Source organism: Drosophila yakuba, chromosome 3L (genome assembly GCF_016746365.2).
Source record: "Drosophila yakuba strain Tai18E2 chromosome 3L, Prin_Dyak_Tai18E2_2.1, whole genome shotgun sequence".
Lineage (NCBI taxonomy): Eukaryota > Metazoa > Arthropoda > Insecta > Diptera > Drosophilidae > Drosophila > Drosophila yakuba.
The window spans coordinates 10,149,773-10,159,794 of record NC_052529.2 but is presented as its reverse complement, the minus strand read 5'-3'; the positions used below and the strand labels follow the sequence as shown (position 1 = coordinate 10,159,794).

General features: G+C 42.6%; 1 long non-coding RNA gene across 1 annotated transcript; it reads right to left on the bottom strand.

The window, feature by feature from the left end:
* Nucleotides 1-8,265: 8,265 nt before the first annotated feature.
* On the bottom strand, nt 8,266-9,869 carry LOC120321574. Its single transcript, XR_005561274.2, has 2 exons — nt 9,120-9,869; nt 8,266-8,977 (listed from the first exon to the last, which is right to left on the bottom strand). It is a non-coding gene; the product is annotated as an uncharacterized LOC120321574 (long non-coding RNA).
* Between the last annotated feature and the right edge of the window lie 153 nt (nt 9,870-10,022).

Sequence of the window (10,022 nt, the reverse complement as noted above, 5' to 3'; positions counted from 1 at the left end):
GTTATATGCCCGCGCACACTGACACAATGCGCACATACAAACACACACACACACATCCGTGCGGAGAAAGCAGGGAAAGCAGAGAAAGCGCCGCAAGAAATGCCAACCTAAATTTCCGGCCCCCTTGCACTCGTTGCACTCGTCGCACTCGTGGCATAAAAATGGGAATTAAAAGAAAAATGCATATAAAGTGTTGCATTTGCAGTTGCCACTGCTGCCGCATCGGTTGCTCCTTGTTCTTCGGCTCTTTTCACACTCGTCTCGGCCCTTCGCCGCTAATTAAAAACAGCACATAGTGCCATTAAAGCCAAAAGTTCACAGCGTATGCCGGCCTTTTTTTTCCGGGTCAGGATAAGAGACAGAACCAGGAAGAAGAAGAAGCCGGTGGCAGGGCGGGCGGCAAAAGGGGCGTGGCTGGGGAATGGAGGACACTAGTGGCCCTGCATATGCGCTATTTGTACAGAGATTATCTCATTATGTTTGCGGTTTTAGTCGCACTGCCACTTTTTGGCCATAAGCTGCACAACATGGCGTATAATTAATTACGTAATGAGCACGCCTGCCAGACACAAATCCACCAGCGAAGAAAGAGACGGCGCATGTGGGCGGAACAGAGACGGAGCACACTTGGCAGCTGCTTGAGGCCACTGCAGTGGAAAGTGGAAATCTCTGTCTGAACTCGCACTCAACGCCCACGACGCATTGTCCTTTTTTGGTAGGTCCTTGGTCCCAGGTCCTCGTGGAGCCTTTTTGCAGGCCGAGCCACAGTGAAACTTCTGCAACTCCAACGAGCACTTGTTTACTGCAACTTCTAGTTGAGATATTTGCTCTTCACTTATTTCTGGGTAAGTTGGGTAAATAAATTCAAGCACATTTTGGGCAAAACAAATAAGGCCACAGACATAATCGTTTTCATTAAAATGCAATGTAATAGAACCTAGAAAATATATATTAAATCATTAAGAAGGTTTTGTTTCATCATTCAGTAAAATACATAACTGTAAGTAAGCGAATATTTTCATCGTTAGTCATTGTTTTTTTACTACCTCTGATAGTTTAAGCAACAATATCATATACGTACTTATATAGCAATCGTCTGTGTTATCTGACAAAATAACACACAGAACAGCTAGAAACAATTAAGTTCAGACTGCAATCGTGTGAAGCCCCTTTTTCCATTATTTGTATGTTACTTGTTATTGGCGTTTTTATTTTTACTTTTATTTTTTTACTATTGTTTGCCAAGAGCTTATCACGCCGCCATTAAAAATTGTTTGCTTTTCCTTTGTGCTTAACAAACACAACGAACGATTTACACAATTGCAAATATATTTGACAGCGACAACAACTGAAAAAAAACTGCGAAAACATTTATGGATGGATAAATTTGCTGTGTACTCAATTGGCAAACGTAGCCGTGGGTATAATGAATTCACGATGAGGAATGCAACACAGGGAATGACCATATATGTCAGTCGAAAATATGTTCGAATAATAATCGAATCATACATAAAAATTCATTGATTAAGTCAAGTAGCGGAGAAGTCATGTGCACCAATATTTGTAATGGGTAAAAATTCGTGAACCATATTACAATTTCCATTCCACTATTTGCACAATGACAAAATAATTACAAACATACAGAAATTTTTATCCAGCTGCGTTTATGGTTTCTGCATGCTGCGATTGAGTGCCACAAAGGTACGAAGAGTCCATAAAAAATGCATCAGCTGTGAACAGGGTGATCAACCAGATCAGGTTTCCAAAAAGGAACTGAAAAGCTTAAGGGAGATATTTTACAAATGCTTTCAGGAGATCAAAGTGAATAAACCATATGGCCGAATCCATACCTTCAGCCAAAGTTGCAGATGAAGCCACCCTGCGTTGCTTTTGCAGCTCCCCTTATCGTCCAAGTTCATATATACAGTCATTAAGATATATGTTCACTTATACGAGTATTGAAATTAAATTGCATGTGTGTCAATATTTGCGCACCCACATTCACACTGCTGGAAAGCGCGAATAAATAAGAGCAAAATATTTTCAAGCAAATGAATTAATTTCAGTAGTTTGCATTTTCAATTCGCTGGCACTCACTTTTAATTTCCCCTCACACTTTCAACTCTCTCTCTCTTTTTTTTTTGCCTGAAAACTTTTTGGACAAAATCAATGCAAAATTGTGCAGACTGCGGATTTATTCAATGTGCTGCTGCAATTTTTTTCCTGTTGCACAACAAATATAATTACAATTTAATGCAGTTGTTAAACAGAAAGGTTCGAGAAATCCGCAAATATGGCAGCCAGTACCCACATTCAGCGAACGTTGACTTAAGCCGCGACAAACAATTCAGGCGTAAGCTTGCACGTAATTGTATATAATTGTGAATAATTGTAAATAATCATTTTTATATTCGGCTTAATCCGGCGCACTATTATATAAATTATTTTACATGCCGCCACAACAGCGGTTGAGAAAACCACGACCTACATTACACCGTGGTGTGCTAGCCACCACAGCAAGGAATGCTCGCCCCTCGAGCGGAAAACAAAACCAAAAAAATGAAAGGCTAGCAAAAAATCCAGAAAACTCAGTACCCAGACCACCGAGACCGAGCCTGACAATAGTTTATGGCACAAGTGTTAAATATTTTTGTTTGGCACGCCAATGCTCGGAGCGGAACTCACAGGACCTCCCATTCCACGCCCCCATCACCTATCATTTTCCCCATTCCCTGTCCTCAAAACATAAAGTGAAACCCAAAGCCCGGGCTTTGGCTACAATTACAGCGGAGTTCGTAGTTCGGAGTTGGAGTTGGCATCACATAAATGTTGGAATTATTAAATACGAGCCATCGCCTGGCCATCGATTGGGCCTATCGATCTAACAGTGTTTCTCGGTCGCAATTCGCCAGCCGCTCAGTTCAGTTTACAATAAATAACCAGGCCGTAATGCTCGTCGAGCTGGAGGGGCCATAAATTAGAGGCCCCTTCAAATTGTAGGCACTTTAAATGGCCCGAAGGATTCGGCGGCAGGCGCCTTCCATTTAATTAAATTTATCCAAGTTCTTACTCTCTCCAACTATTTGCAACTTGGCACACAACAAAGAAAAGTGAGTAAAAAGGTAAGCCAAATTATAATGCTTAACCTTTAAGCCTGCCTCGGATTGCGTGCTAAGTTCTCTCGGTTACTTAACTTGGCCGAGTTCTCCTGGCCCGCGGCTCTGTTCCCTTTGCCAGCGGCATTATTATTATGTTGTTCGCAGCGAGTGCAGCAAGGCAGCTACGAGAAGTGGGCGTGGCCTGTCCGGTCCGCTTTAGGTTCGCTTTTCGGGCAGCAAAATGAGGCATCGATGCCTAAGTCGGCTCAGACAGGCTCTGAGGATGTCTAGGATTAGCGGTGAAAGGATAATAGCTCTTTCCCTGGGTAAGCAGCAATTTTCACTGCTCTGTAACAGGCATTATCCTCCATCTAAAGGTCGAAAGTTAAAGAAACAAGTTACGGTAAGGGGCTTGTTCCAAAATGGAAGAAAATCTTTTAAGTTACATACTAAGCTCTTTGCGACCAACAAATGGATAGTTCCTAATGAGTTTATCTATTTTAAATCATTTTAATTCTATCTTCACCACGCAGAATAATTCAAATTATATTTAAATTCTATATTACCATAATAGTTTATTGTGCATGAAAGCGTACTGCATTTCTCTCATATACATGAATAAATCCAGTTTTCCCGTTTAATCCTAACCTACGTTAAAGCTAGCACTCCCATTTTCCCACGCCACCTCTCTACCATCCCATTCTGGCTTCTATCCACCAGAAGAAGCCAATTCTGCCATCATATTAACATTAGCATATTTTTGATCGCACGGGCGGGTACTCGAGACTTTGGGGCGTGGCAGTGTGTGCCATGGTCGAGGTCAGAGCAGCTTCCTGCTTCCTCCATCCGCAAACCACTTTATGCTCCACGGTTGTTTGCACCTCTCCTTGATTTTCATGATTTCCTTTTTTCCGTTCCGTTCCAATCCGCCGGATTCGCGGCATTGCAGCCGTTGGCCATTGGCTTAAGCCGTGCCAGCTGTTAACGACCTCTGCTAGTTGCGGCTCGTTTGCCGGATAACTCCAGTCTGGCGAAGTGTTGGCGCCCGCGGAGGGACGCAAAGCCAAGTAATGGCGCCCGAGCAGGGACGCTGAAATGCAATTGCAAGGCGAAGTTTATGAAAATGACTCCGAATGCGGAGTTGCCAAAAGGGGCGGTCGGTGGGTTGTGGGTTGAGTGTGTATATAAGTTTGCTAAATTTATTACGATTCGCGCGCAAACTGAAAGCTATAATTTTCGAGCGGTTTCTGGCGACCACGCCTCGAATGTCGAATGTCGATTTTTGATATTTGCGTTTCGCACGCAACACGATTTAAACTTTGCCCACTCCACTCCACTCCACAAGCTCGTTTCGTTTCGCCAGCTAAAAATATCCATAAATCAATTTGAGTTGATTCCAAGTTCCGCCAGCAGCGCCGCCCACGCTCCGTGCCGCCGAGTGTCTCGTCTAAATTGAAGGCTGGGCGGGCACAGGATGGTCTGGCATAAGTTTGCATAAATTTCGCAGACAGTCCTTGGCTCGATTCCGGATTGAAAGAGGCTTTTGCCGGCCTTGGGTGTTTGCTTGGTCAATATTTTGTCCACCTCCCCAGTGCCACCTTAAGTGCTCCAAAGCACTTGATGCATACTGTGGTGCCCACTGTGCAGTGCGGCAATCGCAACTTCATCAGTGTCGCCGGGCTGTCAAAAGATTTAACACTTTAATGAGGTTTTGTGCAGTGCTCACATCTGTGGACGAATTCGACAATCCGCATGTGTACTTATTGTATTTATTATTCGCTCTGCGGTCTTGCTCCACTCGAGTCCTTCGTCCCGCTTAACCCGCCATCCATCGACCCATCCATCCAGGCACATGTTCATCCTTCTTCAGCTCATTCGATGTTCGTTGTCCGTTGTTCGCTGTCCGTTGTCCGTTGTCCGTTGTCCGTTGCCCGTTGTCCGTTATTCGTTGTCCACTGTCATCCATCGTCCGTCGTCGCATGTCAATGCCGCTGGCCATTGTTGACAATGGGATTTATATTTCAACAGTCTCGTCGCAACCGCTCACATATATGTTTATGTATATGTATATATGTATATATGTATATGGTGCCGGGCACATGGCAAGTTTTGCCATTAACATATTGATTTTTATAGCTGGCAAATTTACGAGCTTCTGCCTTGCGTGGGCTCCTTTTTTTCTGCTGACGTGCATAAAAGGTTTTAAAAGTAACGCCATTAATTTGTGGAATGTTTCGGGAAATACTTCAACATAAATTTGGTAAAGTTTAGGAGCGAATATATCAAATGCTCTTTCCCGGCAGTTTTATGATTGAGGGGGAAAGTTGCCTAAGTGAATTTCTTAATCAGATGCCGATTTCCTCGTTTATTATTATGGATAGTTATCTGAAAGTTGCTAATTAATGTTCGTATCTTAAATCACTTAGCAGTGCACAAACTTCAATTTTCAATTTCTCCAATTTGTCTGCGTGCCATGCCGCACTCTAAAGTATCATCCTTCACCTACATTTGAGTCCATTTTACACTGAGCAAGAAGGCACATTTGTCTAATGAAATGCGCCGTCCGATATGCAAATCAGGCAGTCGCAATATGAGACCAATACACAAGCAAATAGTTTGATAGCTAACCAGAATCAACAACGGCTATAATAAATCCAAATAGATAAGTTTATTCAGGCACAATCACTTATGTTTGTGCGTCTGTTGCTGGACAAGTAAATATTGATATTTTGATTTGAAATTGAGCGAAGAAATAGCCAATGGGGAAGCGCCTAATATATGCAACAAACTATGTTATAACCCATTCAAAAGTGAAGTATAACTTTCGGTTTCTCTCCCTCGCTCGTCGAAGCCAACAAATCATTTTAAGCGCACGCATTAGCTTTTGATGATTAGCTATTAGGATTTCAATTAGAAAAAACTACAGCAACCGCAAAAACCAACTCTAATTTTGGGTGTCTCGAATGAGGTTTACTTGAGCAAATATTTGCCAGCAATTATTTGCGATAAACGGTTGCCTGCGGACATCGCTCGGTTTATTTGGCTCTTAAATAAATTACGGAGGGGGAAGGGCCCTTCACAGTTTTGGGATGATAAACACGTTCAAAACGTTGCGAGCCGCATAAAACCTGCACAATTACTTATAAATTTAACGCATTTATAACATGCTTAATGAATTTCCAGCGAGGCGAAGACGAGATTCCTCCGCAGGACTCTTTGCTCCTTGCTGGCTGGCTGGCTGGTTGGTTGGTTGGTTGGTTGCCTGCTTGGTAATGTTTTCCTTGAATTATGATGCTTTTAAAACGTAATTTATTTTTTTAAATAAACACTGAGCGCTCTGCTTTCGCCGTTTTGCTTTCTCTTGGCTTCTGATTTTGGCGCTTCTGTTGCGCGACTGAGAATCTGAAATGAATTTAATTTAATTTTATTATTTCAGTCAAAATTGCTTCGAATGCTGCATCTTGGCGCTGCTTATTGAGCTGAGCTCATAATTCTGTTTATTTTTATTATGCGCTTTCTTTTATTGGTTCATAATTTGTGAGTGCCGCTTTAGTGGATAAAGTCTATGGCACTCAAACGAAATCGGCCCTTAACTTAACAATGTAAAATGAGAGCCATCTTCTAAAATTTGTTAAATATTTCCATAAAACAGCAACAATCAATTATCCACAGCATTTCGGGTTCAGTTTTTTCGTACCTTCTGCAAAATCGAAAGCCTAGCAATTTATTGATATGGTCATTACAGACTAAAGTTGGCAACATCTTCACATTGGAGGGCTATGGCTAGAAAGTGCATTTGGCTGGGAAACGAAACTCTTAGCAATCAAATTGGGCAAACATCAAGGCGGGCGAAAGACGTAGTTGTCGTACTTCAAAAACTCAAGTCCTGCATATTTATCAAAACATATTCGATATATGGAGAGGAAATGGGAAAAAATTGCACGTGCATGCAGGAGCAAATATGAAGAAATTCTTTGCAATGCAGTCCTTATACACACACAAGCATAAGAGAGAGCCAGGACCAGGACGAAGGATACGCTCTCCATCTGCAGTTGACTTGGCAGGCGCTTCAGAAATGTGTAAAATATTTTTCCCATCACAGAATATGGCACGCGGAAGGGGCAACGAACAATATTTATTATGGAAAATAGGAGAGAACACAACCTACTGCTCCAACTACCCATTTCGCATTGATTAATGCTCTCCATGTAGACAACATGGCGTATGCGTAATGTGGCAATGAGATATAAATCGAAGGCAGCGCATTAATGGCCAACTATTAAACTAATCGCTTTTGTTGCCCAGCGACTGGCAATTATCCTGTGCTCACTCCCCATTTCCCCCGAAATCAAGTCATAAAAACAAAACAAGGGCAAAAAGAACGAGAAGAAACCAAAAAGTCCTGTGCCAAATGTCGATCCTGGATGAAGGAAAATGAAAGCAGGGCGAAAGTCCGGGGCTAAAGCAATTTTACACCTGTCAGCAAATAAAACGTTGATACACAAATAGAAAAATCCGTCTAAGTAGCAAAATTATTGTTGAAGGCACAATGCGACCTGCGCACAACAAAAAAAAAGGGACATTCGCAAAGAGGACTCAACGAAATCGCTTTTGCTCTCGTTGTTTAAGACAAATACCGCGCAGCAACAAAAGGCCAACTTATTGTTGTTGCTGTTGATTCACCTTTCTGCCACGCCCCCATTCCGCCCACTCCCCTGGCCGCCCATTTCTAACGTTCGTTTTTTTCCACCGCTCCTTTGTGCTAAATAAACATTTATAAAAACAGCCAAAAGTTTTTATTCGCTGATGCTGCGTCTGTTGCCACTTTTTGGACCTTTTTTTCGGCCCTCCCCTCGATTTTGGCAGGGAATTTCATTTTGAATTTCAACCGAACATTTCACGGGACTTTGACGCATGGCAAAGTTTATTTCTATATAAATTTATACGCTAGCCGCGAACAGACATATTTGATAAGTGGCTGAGTTGGTCTCGAGCAAATGTCATCCTTATATAGTGCTCTTTTAAAGAAATTCCAAGAGGAAATAATAAAGTCTTAAGTAAATACGTAACCAATAAAAACGATAAATTTAAGACTAATGTTTTTAAATAATATTTTAGTTATTTTTTATTATTTTTGACACATTTTTAGTGAGGGCATCTATGGATCTGTTTTGTCCCACACTAAACGTTTATTTCCGGTCTACTGTGTGCTATTTGAAAATTGTTGCAGGCTCTGAAGTTGTACGAATGCGTGGGCTGCCAATTTGATGGGACCGGAATGGGAACGGAATATCAGAATATCAGAATACCAGAATACCAGCCGTACTATATATAAAGCCATAAACTGCCGCAAGTCAAACATCTTGGCGAGAGATCTGTGTCGTCCTGGAAATGATAAGACTGTGCAAGCAGTGGCGATGGCAATTGCAATGGCTCTATGCACCACAAGCTATGGCCCACACAAGTCACAAGTCACAAGTCCGTGGAACAGTAGTTATGGCCAAAGTCGGCTGATGGATGGCAGCTGCATTGTTTGCTCTAAGACTTGCCCGATGACTTGGCACTGATAATGGCTTATGAATGCCAGGCAATTGCGTCATGTAAACGAGCATGGTGGGCGTGGTGGCCAGACGCATGACGCCCACTCTGCAACCGCCCTTCGGCCTTTAACATGTGCCGCCCGTCGTGGCCGTTGTCGTCGTGGGCGGAGGGCCACGCCCACTGTGTGTTGCTGCAACGTTGTCGACTGCAGCAAGCTGCAAGGCGTTGAACAACATGACGCGCTGCGATGGCGATAGCGATAGCGAACTGCTGGCTCCTGCCTCTGTGCCACCGCATGCCAGCGTGCACTGCGAGAAAATAGGTCCCAATTAATACATCTGTAATATAATAAAGACAAACTGTAAACAACTAACTTTCCACAGTTTAATATGCTATTAAATAGTTTTAAAGATTGTTCCGCAATTCATTCAAATGCAATGCTTAAAATGTATATGATACAAATGCAAGTAGCTTGCATACCCTGTAATTGCAGTGTACTTGGCATAGCGCCTTTGATGAGCTTGGGCCAACGGCATCAGACGAGCTATCAATGTTGTTGTTTGTGGCCCTGCAAGTGTGTGTCACTGTGTGTGTACTTTGCCAAGTTGATGTCTAATTTAACGCTATCGTAAAGTTGCCAGCGTTTGCTTTCCCACTCACTCACATCGCCAACTCACTCACTCCCTTTACCCTTTACCTCTTTGGTTAAGATTGTATGTGTTGGAATTCATTGGGACTCCCAGCTAAAAGTACCAACTATAATATTTTCATATAACCAGCAAGGCAATGAGCTTTTTACCACGACTTGAAATCACCTGTAGATAGTAATACATCCATCTTTATATCAATTGTCAAGTGCAGGGTATCTGTTAGCCGAGCCAGCATTACTTGTCCGTCGTTCTCGTTCAGTGCTGTCAATGTGTCAGGCAGCCCAAAATCGAGACTCGTTCGGGAAATGGTGAAAAACACATGTAACTGCAAATCGTTATCGTCATCGCCGGTATTGTTGTTGCCACCGGCTTTTCCCCCACTCACACACTTACACACTCACAGTAGCACACACACAGACACACATGCAGAGGCAGGCAGACATTGTTTCGGTAGTTAGCACATGTGCGAGTCCTTGTTGCAGGACGTGTAACGAGGAAGTGTAAGTAAAATGTACATAATAGTTGGCATGACTGTTCTGTTTGCCGCAGTGCCACTGACATAAGATGCAATGATCATTTGTTTGTGCAAGCCTGAAACGAAACCATCACTTTTTGTTTGGTTTATCGAAGGGTCGTATGGTTCCTTAACATCAAAGTATGCTTTCATTGTAAGCAGCACACAAAGGAATATAAATGTTGGGTTTCAGTGTTGGAATTGCTTAAATAGTTACCA